General features: G+C 39.7%; 1 pseudogene across 1 annotated transcript; it reads right to left on the bottom strand.

The window, feature by feature from the left end:
• Window positions 1–1229: 1229 nt before the first annotated feature.
• LOC306872312 (von Willebrand factor A domain-containing protein 7-like) lies at window positions 1230–15817 on the bottom strand (annotated as a pseudogene). Its single transcript has 12 exons — window positions 15764–15817; window positions 14783–15046; window positions 14186–14289; window positions 12951–13111; window positions 12624–12736; window positions 12346–12462; window positions 4006–4224; window positions 2589–2607; window positions 2097–2183; window positions 1737–2005; window positions 1352–1642; window positions 1230–1238 (listed from the first exon to the last, which is right to left on the bottom strand). The product of its transcript is annotated as a von Willebrand factor A domain-containing protein 7-like (transcript).
• Window positions 15818–16211: the final 394 nt, after the last annotated feature.

Below are 16211 nucleotides of genomic sequence, written 5' to 3' on the forward strand. Positions count from 1 at the left end.
AACCACCCACACACACATTTCCACGTGTTGCTGTTAGCTGCAAAAAAATGGCACTATCAAAAAATCTAAAGAGAAAAGTTAGCAGTGAAAACAGGATCTTTCATGATGAATGGACAGAGAACTATGCATTCATCCTGCCCAGTTTTATTAATACAAAGCCCACCTGCAACGAAGTTGTCTCGGTATGCAAAGAATACAATATTAGACGGCACCATGAAACGAAGCATGCTAACTTCAAGGTTGCGTTCCCTCAGAAGACAGAGGCACGAAAGCGCAAGATCGAAGCCCTGAAAGGTGCTTATGCACACAGCAACAGGATCTTGGTGCGAGGTCTCACATCCCAACAGAAGGTAACTAGCGCATCTCTAAAAGCGTCCTGGGTGCTCGCAAAGCACAACAAGCCATTCACTGACGCAGAGGTCTTCAAGGAGATGATGGTGACCGTTTTGGAGGAACTTGATGCCAACAAGTCGATGGATGGTGTGATCGAGTCAGTGAAACAGATGTCGCTCTCTGCCAGGTCAGCTGCCCGCCGCATAGAAGCGCTGTCTGATGCGGTGCAGGGTGTAAGCACGTCTGCTCTGTCGTTTCAGGGGCCGAGCCCGGCAGCCCATGGTCGAGTAGATTCAGCCTTTTAGCTCTGATTTACTCCGATTTGCTTCCGACAGTGCAATGCATTATTATTGGTTTATATTTGTTGCGCCATCACAGTCATATAAAGGCCTAAATAACACGCACGCTGTTTAAAACTCGTGCTACTCCCATTTCTGTTCCTACGTATACCTATGTTTGATGTCTGGCCTGTTTGAAAGAAGTGTTTTAATTTTCACAATAATATGACGCCTATGTCCGTTGTTTGAGTGACAACTTGTGTTTTAGAGACTATTGGAATTTCAGCACCAGACGCTGTCCGCTGACGTCATTTGTTTTTGCATGTTGAGCGTTCACTCTGCACCTCGCTGATGCGCTTATTCACCCTCGTATCCAGATATAACAAATAAGAATTTAGATCGATTGAAATGTTTCTGTTCTGAAAAATGAGGTTTCCAAATAAAGAGCTTTTTTGAGACTGTCAGTCCGATTTTTAAAAAAGTATCATTTATTTTTTTTTATTTTCATTCTCTAGTTCAAACAATCTCACGGGCCAGATGTTTTTGCTTGCGGGCCACATGTGGCCCGGGGGCCGCTAATTGCCGACCTATGCTTTAGTATTTGCAACTTCAAGGATCTTACTGTATCTATGTACAAACAGCTTGTAAAACGCCAAAGAGAAAGGAAAACTTGAAATCGCATCGTATGACCCCTTTAATATAACATGATTCAGAAATGCATATTTTAGATAGATGGTTACCAGAGAAACAACTGTAAGCTTAAACACAGCATAGTTGAAGTCACTTTTGCCTGATGTTTCTGCCTTAATAGTGTGAGTCACTTCAGTGCCTGAAGGGGTGTCTGAGGGTGCAGTTAGTTTTACTGTGCTATTTCCACTCATCTCACTTCCAGCGGACATGATGCTGGGAAATTCTATGGCAAACCCACAGTCATTCCTGGCATTAATATTCAGCTCATCAGAGCCATTGTATACCACCGTAAAAGGTATGCTCAATGTCTTCCCAGGCTCCCACACCTCATCTGTCCAAGCCTAAGTGTATAAATATGATGAATAGTTATAAGTATAGTTTGAGAAAAATACTGTCCGAGTATTTTTTGAGTAATGTTAGAAAACCTGATCTTACAGTAATAACCACACTGGAAGCTCTGTGTTGAGTGACGGACTGTCTCTGAAAATGATAATTTGATGAGCGTGAGGAAGTCCTCTCCCCCATTACACGGACAACAAATTCTCCTGCTGGGACACTGTTCATTGTGACTAGGAAATCCCCATCTGCAATCTTTTCTAGGGTTCCAATAATAATCTGGGATCCTGATGCTTCCACAAGAGCCACCTCTGTGGGGGTAACAGAGTCCCCTCCCATGACGGTAAGCAGTAGTGTGACGTTATTGTCTGTAGCAGAGAAAGAGCAATAGAGAGAGTAAAAATACGAGTTGTTGCATAAGTTGCTTATTGTTATAGGCTATGCTTTATGTTCACTCACTTGGTCTGCCGTTTAATTCACTGTAGCCTGCATGAGCGCCTTCACTTAGCTCCACAAAGTTGAACAGGAAGTCAATGTCACGTTGACCTGGCAATTCAGTAAGTAAATTAAAGAGATATACTTCCTGATCAAAAAAGGTGCCATCTGGATTTAAATAAGCAGATACTTAAGATTTTAGGACTGGATCGTTTTTGCAGCTATTATTACGCTTCTGGCATGTTGTATGTTTGGCGAAAATTATTTTTATAACCCTAATTCAATTCAGTGTGTAGCTTTTTTTATTTCTGTCAACCATTGTTACAGTTCGACTCACAACTGAAACAAAAGAAGGCTATCACAAATGAAATGTTTCAACAAATATATTTATTATATATTTTCTCTAGGTGAATAAAGAAAGGAAATAAAGAAGACAATAAAAAATGCAGAAGTTCTCAACATGGCCACAGAAGAAATCAGCGAGGATCTGGTGGAGAAGTTCTAAGCCAAGGACACCTGCCACCTGTACCCATTCCTGCAAAAACAAGGAAAAAGAAACAGAACAACTCCACACACACTGCTAGTTAGTAAAACAGACATTTAAATATCCGAAGCCCAACTATACCAGGTGTTCCCAGTCACAAGCGGACAACTGCTAATGACAAACAGGAAACAAACCAAATATCAAAACACGACAAGACCGTGACAACCATGTTGTCATATCCATGACGTACCCATGTACATATTCCAGCATGACAATGACCAGATTCATCAGCCTCAATCTGTGAAAGATTGGATAGCACAGAGTCTTGACCTTAACCCATTGAAAGTCTTTGGGATGTGCTGGAGTCAAATTTACCGTCCCTGTACAAAAAAGTGGCACACTCTCAACAGTTACTTCCTTTAAGAGTTGCATAAATTTTTTGGCTCAGATCTTATATTGGCAATTTGAATATCAAACCACTTTGTAAAGTCAACTTTCAATAGGGTTACGGTCACGACTCTATGGTAACAAATTCATGTATGAAAATGGTTCCGATTCTTCATTGAACCACTATTTCACAATTTGGCTACAAAGTGAACCTTCCAACATGGCTGTTTGAGAAATAAAAAGCTACACACTGCATCATTTAGGGTTTCAAAGAATTGTTGCCAAATATACAACATACCAGAAAATTATTTGTCACAATAATGATTCAGTCCTAAAATCTTAAGTACTTGCTTATTATCCAGACAGTGCCTTCATTTGTTTACGGTCATGTAATTCCGAACCTGAAAGCCCAAAACTGGAAAAATGTGCCTTTACCTACAGTGCGCTTTTTTTTTTTTTTTTTTTTTTTTAGCAGAACTTAAACCAGTCACCTATATAAAACTGATTGTAGTTTCCACTTGAAATCAACACTAGTGGCAGTAAACCTCTAACTTCATTGTATTCATTTTCAAATAAATTTAATTTCATTTGACATTTCACTTTCAAAGCATTACAAAACTTGCAGGAAGCAACAGTGTCAGAAAGAGTAAATAGATGATGACAGAATTGTACTTTTTGGGTGAACTACACTGTAAATAAATTTCCTGTAGAAATGTAAAACTCTAACTTACAGTAAAAATACTGTATTAATGATTACAGTCCTATTTACCTTAAAAAATGTGCTGTAGCATTTTTACTTGTGTATATATATATATATATATATACTGTACCTCTAGTGCCTTGTTGACATTTGTAAATGTATGAGAGAGAAAAAAGTTGCCAAGGACTTTGATGGTGTAGGACTTTAATGAGCTAATGTTAATGTTCCAAAGGCTTACTGGATCAAGGACAGTCAGACGCACTGTGTAAAAGTTGCCCACATGCTCAACCAACCCCAGTTTTGTGAAAAACTTAATACAACTACTACACTGTGTGAAAGTTTTGAGATATTGATTTCATTACTAGAGCAGATGTGGAGGCATCCGCTATAATGCTGGTGGCTTGAGGAAGCGTTGCTTTAGTGACCTCAATCGCCAGTCCTCCAGAGACCAGAGCGAAATCCAAATAGACCTGTTTTAAGAGATTGGAGATCCTGGTGGAGTAATACTGAGTCTGGCCCTGATTCGGATCCTCGCTCCTCCTCCGGCGAGCAGCAAGACTGTTAGTCGACATGAAGTTCACCTATAAAAAAGTAGCAAAGGAAATGTGATTTATTGACTTACACACTTTAGCAACTCATCTATTTAGACCTACCAAATAATTTACAAATAAATGTGTAACCAATCAACCAATGAGTAACCAACACTCTTATAAGGACTTCTTTCATTTTTCATGTACTATTTTCAGATCAGAGAATAGTGTGCAAATGTTTAGAAAAAGCATGCATAACTCAATACCATATTTTTACAAAACGCTTGCATGTACAAGAGCTAAATGTATGTACATCTTCAGAGTGTAAAGTTTGTCAAAATAGAAAAGGTGGTTTTGTTTTCGAGAAAGTAGAAAGTACATATAAACAAAGGATTGTTCAGAAATGTTTTAGAATAGGCCTACTAAACACTGCTTCTTATTCCTACCCGATTGCATGAAAGTGCGTTTAAATAGTATGGCAAAAAAAAAGCGAAAACTCTTTATATGGTATTGATACGCAAAAATGGACTTTGGTGTGTATATGCTATGCGATGGGTAGGATTAGGGTTGTGGGGTAGATGCATATATGTACATGAAAATGTCTCGGGTTACCATGGTTCCCCGAGAGGGAACGAGACACTACACCCCCTAGGGGGCACTATGGGGAATGCAGCCTGCATGATTGGTGTCTAAAGCACATGTGAAACAACGCCAATCTATTGGCCCACAACATCATAGGCGGAGTGCCCGGAAGTATAAAAGGGCACCTGCTGAATACATCATCCACTTTAGCTGTCTGAAGGAGATGTAGACAGGCAGGCCGAAGGCATGGCAAGGGGGAGCAGCATCTCGTTCCCTCTCAGGCAACCATTGTTACATGCGTAACCCGAGACTTTCCCCTACTAGGGAACTTTACGATGCACCCCCGAGGGGGCACTATGGGGAGCAACATCCAACCATGCCATGCCGAGGCACATGCCTGTCCACCTGGTGAGAGAGCACCAAGGAAGCAACATACATACACGTAAGGCTTCCCTTAGAAAGGGGCCATGCCACTGACACCAAGGGTGCAACTTGGCAGAAATGTGGGAACCCAAATAAATCAAAGGGAACATCCTACCCAAGTTAAGAACACAGCTATCTTCAGATAGCTATGCTATGTGAGCAGAACTAGCCTGGATACACAAGACCACTGAAGAGGCTACCTAGAAAGCCTCTAGAGGAGCTCAAGAGATCGCTACTTAAATCCCAGGTAAAGAGAGTAGCTGCTGAGCTAGAACACAGCTATCCTCAGATAGCTATGTCCCTAAAGTCTTATGAAGGCTGGTGGACCAGAATAAAACAGCTGAGATAGCCATCCTACAGAGCTGCCCAGACCACAGAGAGTGGGCCATCTACTTACAACCCTAACCGGGGAGATAGTACTGTCTAGGCAAGGGCTCGAAGGGACCGCTACATAAAACCCTAAGCAGGGGAGAGATCACTGAGCTAGCACATAGCTATCCTCAGATAGCTAGGTTCTAGGAAAGGGGACATCTCCATAAGAGGGCTCACCGCAACTGCAGTAGAACACAGATAGTCTCAGACAGCCGTATTCCGGTAAGCCCGTCCTGCCATAAGAATGGCTGGAATATAACCACCCTCAGATGACTATACTAAGGAGGACCCTAATCCTTGTTAGTCCCAAAGTAAACAATACACTCGTTGATAGCCTTCCTGCAAAGTTGCCCAGACCATGCGTTAGGACTCTCAGATGGTTATACTAAGGAGGTCCCCAATCCATGTCAGTCCCACAGTAGGCTAACGAAGCACCGTGTTATTGACCAGGAGCTCACAAGAGGGAGATCCAGACCCTCAGTTCAAGTTCAAGTTTATTTATATAGCGCTTTTTACGATACAAATCGTTGCAAAGCAGCTCTACAGGAAATTAAGTTTCCACAATATATTGCAGAACCTTAATATATTGTTATATATTGGGATGTTAATCCCGTGGCAGAAACAAATGGAGACATAATTAGCGTAGCTGCTGTTCCATCGAAGCAAAAATTATTTGTTCAACCCAAGCTAAAGAATAATAATAATGTACATTTGATCAGATATAACTGCAGTACAAGATTATAAGATGCATTATGTGAATGCTTGGCTAAAGTGATGTGTCTTTAATCTAGATTTAAACAGAGAGAGTGTGTCTGAACCCCGAACGTTATCAGGAAGGCTATTCCAGAGTTTGGGAGCCAAATGTGAAAAAGCTCTACCTCCTTTAGTTGACTTTGCTATCCTAGGTACTACCAAAAGTCCAGAGATTTGCGACCTTAGGGAGCGGGTTGGATTGTAGCGTGGTAGAAGACGAGTTAGGTACGCAGGAGCTAAACATTTAGGGCCTTATAGGCAAGTAATAATATTTTGTAAATGATAAGGAACTTAATAGGTAGCCAGTGCAAAGACTGTAAAATTGGGGTAATATGATCATATTTTATTGACCTGATAAGAACTCTAGCCGCTGCATTTTGGACTATCTGTAGCTTGTTTATTGAAGATGCAGGACAACCACCTAGCAGTGCATTACAATAGTCCAGTCTAGAGGTCATGAATGCATGAACTAGCTTTTCTGCATCAGAAAAGGGTAGCATGTTTTGAAGCTTGGCAATGTTTCTAAGATGGAAGAATGCTGTTTTTGTAACATGGGAAATATGATTTTCAAAGGACAAGTTGCTGTCTAATATAACACCCAGATTTTTTCATTTAGAGGACGTAACAGTACATCCGTCTAGTTGCAAATTGTAATCCAAGAGATTCTGTGTACTGTTTTTTTGGTCCAATAAGTAATATCTCTGTCTTATCTGAATTTAATAGGAGGAAATTATTGGTCATCCAATCTTTTAAATTATTTACACAATCTATTAGCTTAGATTGTTGAGGAGTTTCATCTGGTCTTGTTGAGATATATAGTTGAGTATCATCAGCATAACAATGAAAACTAATCCCGTATTTTCTAATAATATTACCAAGGGGCAACATGTATATTGAAAATAGCAGCGGACCTAGGACAGATCCTTGTGGTACTCCATACTTTACTGGTGATAATTGAGATGACTCCCCATTTAAATGAACAAAGTGGTAGCGATCGGACAGGTAGGATCTAAACCATCTTAAAGCCTGCCCTTTAATACCAGTATAGTTTTGTAATCGATCTATGAGTGTGTCATGGTCTATAGTGTCGAACGCAGCACTAAGATCAAGTAATACTAGCAATGAGATGCAGCCTTGGTCTGAAGCAAGAAGCAAGTAATTTGTAATTTTAACAAGTGCAGTTTCTGTTCTATGGTGAGGCCTGAAACCTGACTGAAATTCTTTTTTGCAGGTAGGAACACAATTGAGCAGACACAACTTTTTCTAAAATTTTAGACATAAACGGGAGATTTGAAATGGGTCTGTAATTTGCCAGTTCATTAGAATCTAGTTGTGGTTTCTTAATAAGAGGCTTAATAACTGCCAGCTTGAATGGTTTTGGGACGTGACCTAAAGATAACGATGAGTTAATAATATTGAGAAGCGGTTCTTCTGCTACAGGTAACAACTCTTTCAGTAGTTTAGTGGGTACAGGATCTAATAAACATGTTGTTGGTTTAGATGCATTGATAAGTTTATTTAGCTCTTCCTGTCCTATAGTTGTAAAGCACTGCAGTTTTTCTTTGGGTGCGATGAATGAAGCTGAAATACTAGACGCCGTAGAATCTACATTTGATATTGTATTTCTGATGTTATCTATTTTATCAGTAAAGAAATTCATAAAGTCACTACTATTAAACTGTGAGGGAATATTTAGATCAGGTGGCGTGTGTTTATTTGTTAATCTAGCCACTGTGCTAAATAAGAACCTTGGATTGTTTTGGTTATTATCTATGAGTTTGCGGCTATGCTCTGCCCTGGCAGCTTTTAGAGCCTGTCTATAGCTGGACATACTGTTTTTCCACGCAATTCTAAAAACTTCTAAGTTTTTATCCATTTGCGCTCAAGATTACGAGTTTCTTTCTTGAGAGAATGGGTATAACTGTTGTACCATGGCGCATTACGTTTTTCTCTAACCTTTTTCAATTTGAGGGGGGCAACAGCTTCTAATGTATTAGAGAAGATAGTGCCCATGTTGCTAGTCATTTCGTGTAGCTAGTTCATGTGCATTTATGGGTACACAGAGCAGTTGAGATAAATCAGGCAGGTTATTTGTGAATCTGTCTTTGGTGGCTGGAACAATAGTTCTGCCCGGACGATAACACAGAGCCATATAATTAATATCAGTAATACGCAGCATGCACGATACAAGGAAATGATCATAATCAGAATGAGCTTTATTGGCCAAGTATGTTTACACATACAAGAAATTTGTTGTAGTGACAGAAGCTCCACAGTGCAACAGAAAGACAGCAACAGGACAGGATAATAAAATAATAATATACAAATGACCAAATAGGCAATGTACAAAGCAGCAAAAACACAATATATAATATAGACAACTATGTATGTACAGGTGAAGTATGTGCAAATTAGAAATGAGAAAATAAAATAAGTGAGTGTGGTGAATGGATAATGTATTATAGTTGTGTGTTCCACATTTATTGTTGAGTGTTCATGAGATGGATTGCCTGATGGAAGAAATTGTTCCTATGTCTGGTCGTTCTGGTGCTCAGAGCTCTGTAACGTCGACCAGACAGTAACAGTTCAAAGAGGGAGTATGCTGGGTGTGAGGGGTCCAGAGTGATTTTACCAGCCCTTTTGCTCACTCTGGATGAGTGCAGTTCTTGGAGAGTGGGGAGGGTTGTACCAATGATTCGCTCAGCAGTCCGGACTACCCTCCGTAGTCTTCTGAGGTCAGATTTGGTAGCTGAGCTGAACCAGACAGTTATTGAGGTGCAGAGGATGGATTCAATGATGGCTGAGTAGAACTGTTTCAGTAAGTCCTGTGGCAGGTTGAACTTCCCTCTGCTGGGCCTTTCTGACAATGGAGTCTATGTGAATATCCCACTTCAGGTCCTGGGAGATGGTGGTGCCCAGGAATCTGAATGACTCCACTGCAGTCACAGTGCTGTTCATGATGGTGAGTGGGGGGAGAGCAGGGGGGTTTCTCCTGAAGTCAACAATCAGCTCCACAGTTTTGAGCATGTTAAGCTCCAAGTTGTTAAGACTGCACCATACAGCCAGCTCCTTAACCTCCTGTCTGTAAGCAGACTCGTCACAGTCCTGGATGAGGCCAATCAGTGTGGTGTCGTCTGCAAACTTCAGGAGCTTGACAGAGGGGTCTTTAGATGTGCAGTCGTTGGTGTACAGGGGGAAAGAGCAGTGGGGAGAGTACGCAGCCCTGAGGAGCTCCAGTGCTGATGGTACGAGTGCTGGATGTGAATTTACCAAGCTTTACTAACTGCTGTCTGTCTGTCAGGAAGCTGTTGATCCACTGACAGACGGAGGTGGGGACGGAGAGCTGGGTTAGTTTATTCTGAAGGGTGACTGGGATGATGGTGTTAAAAGCGGAGCTGAAGTCCACAAACAGGATCCTCACATAAGTCCCTGATCTGTCCAGATGCTGCAGGAGGAAGTGCAGTCCCATGTTGACTGCATCATCCACAGACCTGTTTGCTCTGTAGGCAAACTGCAGGGGGTCCAGTGAGGCTCCAGTGATGTCCTTCAGATAAGCCAAAACCAGTCTTTCAAATGATTTCATGGCTACAGACATTAGAGCCACAGGTCTGTAATCATTAAGTCCAGTAATTTTGGGTTTCTTTGGGACGGGGATGATGGTGGAGCGTTTGAAGCATGAGGGGACTTCACACAGCTCAAGTGATCTGTTGAAGTTCTGTGTGAAGATGGGGGCCAGCTGATCAGCACAGGATTTCAGACAGGCTGGTGACACACCGTCTGGGCCTGGTGCTTTCCTTCTTTTGTTCTTCCTGAAGACCTGGCACACATCTTCTTCGCTGATTTGAATTGTAGGTGTGGGGGAGAGGAGGGTTGCTGGAGGTGTTAATGGTTGTGTGAAGAGGTGTTCAGAGCGGGTGTGGGGTGATTTTTCAAAACGACAATAAAACTCGTTCAGGTCGTCTGCCAGGTGTTGATTCTCCACAGTGCTGGGGGATGGTGTCTTGTAAGTAACTGGTGGTATCCTTCAATCCTCTCCACACTGAAGCAGGATCACTGGAAGATATTTTTTTCCTGAGCTTGTCAGAATAATTCCTCTTTGCCACTCTGATCTCCTTTTCCAGTGTGTATTTGGCCTGTTTGTACAAGACTTTATCCCCTTTTCTGTAAGCATCTTCTTTGGCCTGACGGAGCTGTCTGAGGTTTCCAGTGAACCATGGTTTGTCACTGTTGTAGATTAGACGAGTCCTGTTAGGAATGCACATATCCTCACAGAAACTGATATATGATGTTACAGTCTCTGTGAGCTCGTCCAGATCGGTGGCAGCGGCTTCAAAAACAGTCCAATCAGTGAGAGAGGAAAATGATCAGTAACATCACTTTGACGTACGATATCTATATTGGTAAGATCAATTCCATGCGATATAATTAAATCTAGCGTATGATTAAAACGATGAGTGGGCCCGTTGATGTTTTGTTTGACTCTAAAAGGGTTGATTAGGTCAGTAAACGCAACTCCTAATGCATCATTTGTATTATCAACGTGAATGTTAAAATCTCCAACAATTAGCACTTTATCAACATTCAGATCCAGACCCTCAGTAAATGTTTCGCTAAAGAGCGAACACATAAACATCATAGTCAGCGATCAAAGCCTGATGTAAGCTGAGGCCATACCACTAGAGGGCTGGACACAGCTATCCTCAAATAGCAGTTCACTCAGATAAGGCTGAAGATGGAAGTGGGCCATTTACTTAAAACCCTGAAGGGGGGACAGCACAGTCCATGCAAGGAGCTCACAGAGACCACTATTTAAAAACCCCTAAAAGGGAAGCTGTCTACGAGCTGGAACACAGCTATCCTTGAATAGCAGATGCCTAGACAAAGACTTCAGCACTTAATCAAGAGAACTTGTGCCAAGGGGAACCCAACCTAGTTAAGGAGCCAGGCTAGAACATGGCTGCCCTCAGACCGCCATATTCCAGAACAAAGTAAGCTTAGGCTGGAGCATAACCATCCGCAGACGGCTACACTCCAGCTTAACACAGGAAGAGACATTCCCCATAATCACTCTAGATGCTGAAAACACTCGGAGAAAAAGCTGGCAAACCTCTCTCCACAGAGCATTAAAATATATTCACGCCCAGCAAGGCTTTACACACACACTAGCATGCATATTAGAGAGGCATGGCTGAGCTGAATATAGCTCCACCCACAATCTTGCAGGATCAGGGCTGAAATGACTCCGTGCTCACACTTCATTACTATAACAACCCAATAGTATCTGTGACATCCGACAACCGGTTTAGAGAGGGTGTGTGGATCTTGCAGATCAAAGCGATGACCGCGAGGTGAGAAACTGTGCCAAGACACAAACACTTTGTTCCGCATCCCTAGGGAATAGGAACAAACGCGAGCGGATCCTAGACACTGTGACTCATCATGATACACGAGTAACTGAATGTGCATGCTCTTCGCTGAGACAAACGCAAAAGCAGAACATGCCCTTGAGTGTTAGAATCCAAACATGGAGGCACACATCCCCTAAAGCGCTGCTCAACTCGAGTGCTATCAGCAGGATCCGAGTCTTTGCCGTGCCTTGGCAACATTGGGACCCGAACCGCGAGACACAAACACTTGTCACTTATCTCTCAAGAGGAGGGACAAACGCAAATAGAGCTTCTCATCGGATAACACTTCAATGTGTGTCAATCATATGCACGGCAACAAATTTTATATTATATGCATGTGAAAACTGCGTATTATATGCACGCCAAAATTTGGCGTATTTATATTTATTTACTATTTATATGCATTTTTATTAGACCAGGCTGCTTATTCTTATTAGTTAGTAAAAATAAAATGAAAACATACATTTATTTTTACTCAACATGCATTAGGTGAGATAGTGTCAATAAATTATAACTTGATACTCTTTGCAGGTGCAGGAATTCAGCTTGTTTCATTGGCAAAATATATGTCTATGGCCATAATAGATTCAGAATTAATTCTGTCCATAATATTAACAGAAGTTTTAATACATACCACAGACTTTGTACTTTCAATCAGTGCCAACACAGTGTTGTTTAACTCTATGTCATTTGCATCAGCATCTGTGAAAACAAATATCTTAGACTGGGGAGGTGAACCAGTCAGAGCCAGCTGGGAGAAAATAAAAAAATAGTTTGAAGTCTGTTGATTGGGATGCAAAATGATTAACATATATATATATATATATATATATATATATATATATATATACATATGTTCACAAATGTAGTAATACAATATATAATTCAACTGTATATGATTCAAATGCATACCCTGAGTCCCAAGAGGCTGAGCTCTGGTGTGTCTCCTCCATCATGTGGTTGAAGGGCATTAATTTGTCATTTAAACTCATCCGGATCTGTTGTTCTTATCAGTGGTCCAAAGTCTTTGGGAGTGTAATAGGGTCAGTTAATAATATATTATTATAGATAATAAGATACTATGGTAATGTAAATCAGGTCATGTTTTCCACACATAATTACTAGTTGTTTATATTCTTGAGTTTAGATTTTTGAGTAATTTAGAGCCATCATTTCTTCAGAGGTACACACACATTCTCTGTGAAATAAATTAAAACAAGTAATAAAAACGTCTCTAACCAGGATCATTAAATGGCACCAGGATGTACTCTGATACAGCGTCTCTCATCTTGTCAGTGATGTCAGAAGTGACTCGTCGTACTTCATCAATGTCATCTCCCATGCTGCCTGTGGTATCGATTGCAAAGCACAGTACTGAATTCTGAGAAAATCCCATCAAACTAAGGGAGAAAGACCAAAACGAGGCAAGTAGTATTCATGATTGCCTGAAAAGGTTGCAATCTATTTTTCAACTAAGTCTGTTTTCATTTTAATTGTTCATTTTTGCCCCATTTACACTTGGCATTGAAATGCAACCTGTATCCAGATGTTGTCCACATATGAAAAGACAATTGTAAACATGTTTTTGATCAGAATGTATTCGGATCTGCTTGTCCTGATGCCAGAGTAGTCAAGGATGTACTGAAATTCTTACAGACACATCTGTCAGAAATTCCCTTGAGGAAGTTTTGTTGATTGTTCTCGACTCACCAACTGATTAAGGTATTGACAAACATATATATTTAAATAATTAAAATCTAGTTACCTCTGTAATGGTTACCTAGTCTTCTGCAATAATAGAAATAGATATTTGCTTTTTGAATGCATATGGTGCCTGACATCTAAAACAATTTGAAATGTCAAAGAAAGTTCCGTGGCTACATTTTCCTGTAATATTCAATATGCATTGATTAGTTTAAACTGGATTGATTGATTGATTGATTGATTGATAGGATATCAAGATTTCAATACCAGATGGTTTGGAGAATCCAAAGTATCCTGATGTCAGTTTTTTTCTCTTGTATGGTGTCTTCCAGTATATTGTTTCTACAGTTGCCTCCATCACAGTTTCTACAAGTGGGTCTTGTAGGTTCTTTAAATATAGAAAAATAAAGAAATCCAAAAAGACTTCTGAACTGATATTTTGCACAGCATACGAATCAACGGTTTTTGCTTGTTTTGCCAGAGAATTTGCTTACATTCTGGATGTGGGGCATTTTGAATTAGTTTTATTCAATTATTTGATTTAGTTTAGTGTTCATTTAACTTGTGAGTTCAGTTCAGTTAGGTGAATAATTTAAGTGAATCGTTTCAACTATTAATTAAAAGCTACTAAAAAGCACCTATTCAAATATTTTTTTCATGACTCAGACATCACTGTATGTATGAATATATGTATTGTATGAATAATCATTAATGTATTAATGATTTGCAACAATGTGAACTGTATAGAACAGAAAAATAGATAATGCCACTTTAATTGTTTGCCATATCTGCAATGTTGTTTATCAGGTCTGATCAGGTTGGAGTATGGGAACTGGTTCCCCAGTTCTATCCAGTTGCTGTGACTGTAGAAATCATTTAAAGACACACAAGGAGGCCAATGGCACAAATGGTTTTGATTACACATTTATGTATTATTTATCTTGACCAGTTTTAAGGACAGTTTCTTAAAGTTTGCAAAGTCTATATAGCTCTGAGAACAGAAAGAAAGTCATACAGCTTTCGAATGACATGAGAGGGATTAAATTATGGCATGATTTTTATTTTTGGTTGAACTATTGCTTTAATCAATCAATTTGTATAGTCTTTGGTTGTGTGGGCTCTGCTAAATCACTTAACCCTTCTTTGCCTCATTTTTACTTGACTCCAGAATACCCCTTTTATTGAAATTCTTCACATAGATATTTTGAAGATATTTTAGAGCATTTTAATCAAAAAAATAAAATAAGAATAATGAATCAGATTGACGCCATTACTTAGTTTGCATCTGTTCTGTCAGAAATGTGTCCTTTTCTACAAAAGTCATGAAAAGGCTGGGACAAATGATCTAGTTCTTTCTACTGACACACCTGTAGAGTATGTAGAGCCTCACCCAACCACTTTCTTGCTGTTTCATAATTACCCTGTTGGGCAACAGCTTTGACACCTTCTGTGATGAGGTCTCGGCCCTTCAAAAAAGTCTCGCCATCAAAGTGGTGTCTTGCACTCATCAAATATTTTCCATCAACCCAGGCATTTTTATTGCGAACTCTACTAATGGCTTTTTGGAAACCTTTGGTTGATGCTGGAGATGAGCAAGCTTTTGTCAGAGACTCAACTGTCAATACGCTTGGCTGAAACAGAAAAGACACGCAAACACTGACATGAAGTGCTTTCCTTTTGAATAGATTGTGTGTCTCTCACAGTCTTCATTCGTGAAAATGAATGGATAGACATTTGATGCATCAAAGTCCTTCTTTTTTAATATTCAAGCTGTTTGCAGACATCAGCAGACTGTGACTTTGGTCTTTCAAAAAAAAAAAGTTGGTAAAAGAAAATTCTGTTCAGTCATCTTTAGCCCAGCTACCTTTCCAGCTTACAATGTTTTAAATATGTTGTCATTATGTGTATTTCTAATGTAGTAATTTAATTATACCCTCAAAATGTAAAAAAGAAAACAAGCAGTTTTTGAAGTTAACGAATCAACTTCATAATCACAACAAAATAATGACTCCTGTCTTCACCCACCAGCACAAAATCTCTTCCTTGTTAAAGTGCCTGAGCCTTAGAGACTTCTGCTGTTGTTTGAAAAATTGTTTTTTGGGTTATTTCTTGGTGGGTAATGGAACTAGTTAGGAGAACCTTGAAAGCCAGAGACCTTTCGTCATTGTGCAGAATGACAAAGAGGATGATAATTTTATAGAGCGAACTTTGAGTCATTATGGCTTAATCTGAAAAATAAATAAATAAAACAATAAGATAGTGCATAGTATATGCATAGTCACAAACTTAAAGACATATAAGATAAATATTATAAAAAGGCTATTATACCAATATAATAGCCATTATACCACAATATTCTTGATAACAGCCTGAAGAGGACTCTCGCTGGTTATCCACGCCATGCACAATTCTACTGTAAATCGCTACCCTCCTTATGATGGACCATTATATATCAGTCTAGAAGGTGGCCCTTAAATAAAGGAATGTACCTCAAACAGATTTTACTGTTTTTATCTGTACTACTTTTGTCTGGGCAGTCAATTAGGTTACTTTCAGTAGAACGATTTGCACAAAAAAATGTATGAATAGAAATCACTGTTTCACAACCATACTTTCACTTTTGCACAAAAAAAAATAAAATAATAATAATTGTTAGATGTTTTCTGTTACGTTAAGCTGGTTGCAAAGCACTACCAGTTCCTGCCTGAACTGAAAATTACATCTGTTTTGGCATATGTTATGTTCTGAAACATTTTTGTAATATTTCTATAACTTTTTGGAATTAAGTATAGAAAT

This window comes from Barbus barbus (assembly GCF_936440315.1).
Source record: "Barbus barbus genome assembly, chromosome: 7".
Classification (NCBI taxonomy): Eukaryota; Metazoa; Chordata; class Actinopteri; order Cypriniformes; family Cyprinidae; genus Barbus; species Barbus barbus.